This window comes from Elaeis guineensis, chromosome 6, assembly GCF_000442705.2.
Source record: "Elaeis guineensis isolate ETL-2024a chromosome 6, EG11, whole genome shotgun sequence".
Lineage (NCBI taxonomy): Eukaryota > Viridiplantae > Streptophyta > Magnoliopsida > Arecales > Arecaceae > Elaeis > Elaeis guineensis.
The window spans coordinates 35,752,023-35,753,757 of NC_025998.2; positions in this window are offsets into that span (position 1 = coordinate 35,752,023).

Consider the following 1,735-nt stretch of genomic DNA (forward strand, 5'->3'; position numbering starts at 1 on the left):
TAATGCTTTACTTTTTTGTGGAGGGTTGATTTCTTCCTTGTAAAGATAAGAGATTCCTAAACAAACAGGACCCTTAGAGTCCTATATAAATCCTTGTATCTTTCATAAAAAGAAACAATGAATGATTTTACAAACTCCACAAATACTTGTGTCAATCGCTCCGAGAGGGAGAGGGTGTGAGACCCAAAATCGCCCCACAAGGGGAGGGTGTGAGGCCCACTTTCTATCCTATTCCTTCTACTTAAGATTCAGTGTTCCTACGACTTTGATCGACTCCACCATCTACCCACGCAAGCCTATTCCGTCAAGAGAAGATCTGTCTCCTCTAGAATTTTCATCTGTCGTGCTGAGAGAAGGAGTGATTTCTTATTCTACAGATCATATGCTGTCAAGGACCTTCGTTCCTTAACAGTTGATCTTTGATTTTTTTTTTTTTAATCCGATGTTGGTAAAGACCTAGTTCTTTATCGATGGATCTGTTTGGTTAAAAGATTAAGAGCCCTAATCAGAGTAGTTTCTTAACTACCACGATCCAGATTCTTATCATCTTCTTGGATTTTTTCACGGGTTTAATGTTTTATTTTCTCTCGTTCCATTCTTATTTCTTTTTTTGCATTTACTCGTGAGCATGTTTAATTTCTGCTATTTGTTTATGAAATTTTCTATTGCTAATTGTTTACTGATCTCTCGAATGACATTCGTCTGTATCATTTAGATTGATCTCGCTTTAGTCTCGTATCAATCAATCACGCCTCCTGAGCAGAGTATAGGCAACTATACTGTCTGTCCTGGGAATAATGAGCCCCTGGCCGGACGTGATTTGTTGTTGATGAACAGAAGAGAGCTTGATTATTAGGATTGATTTTCTTTTTAGGATTGTCCCGCATCAATTTGGTATCAGAGCAGGTTGATTAGGGCTTTAGTTTAAATTCAGCAATTTAAATTTTCGCAAGTTAAATTTTCGCACTCTAAATTTTGTACTTTACTTTCAAGCATTTTAATTTTTATTGTACCTTATTTTTGCATCTTAGAGTTGCATGACCACTAGATCAGGTACCTGGTACCAACATCCTACTTCCCCACCCAACACCAATATGGATCCCAATATAGCAGCCATCATTAATGTTCTGACTGAAAAGTTTGATGACATAAAAAATTTTATGAAGGCCATGGATGAGAGAATAGTGGTATTAGAAGAAGCTAGGCAGAAACAACCTGAACCTGAGTCTCCCCGACTACCATAGGACAAAGAGGTAGGAATCTAGAACTTGATCGACCTATAGGGGCACGTCCGCACCATAACCAGTTCGATCAAGATGAGCATATTCTTAGGAATGTGAAAGTCGAAGCCCCAAGTTTTGATGGTTGTCTAGATCCGAGAGAGTACCTAGATTGGGAATCAGGTATGGACCACTATTTTGGATGGTATGAAATGTCTGAAGCAAGGAGAGTTAGGTTTGCTAGGATGAAATTGGTGAGGCAAGCCCGACTTTATTGAGAAAGTGTTAAGTGTCTTCTCAATCAGAGAAGACAAGATCCGATAGAAACCTGGGATGAGATGAAAGAAAAATTCAGAGAGAAGTACCTCCCCACCTCTTACCAACAAAGACTTTTAGATCAATGGCAGAGGCTTACTCAAGGGAATAGATCAGTCACCGAGTATATCACAAGATTTGATGAATACCTCATGAGATGTGGAGTAGCTGAAGATAGAGTTGTTACCTTATCTAGATTT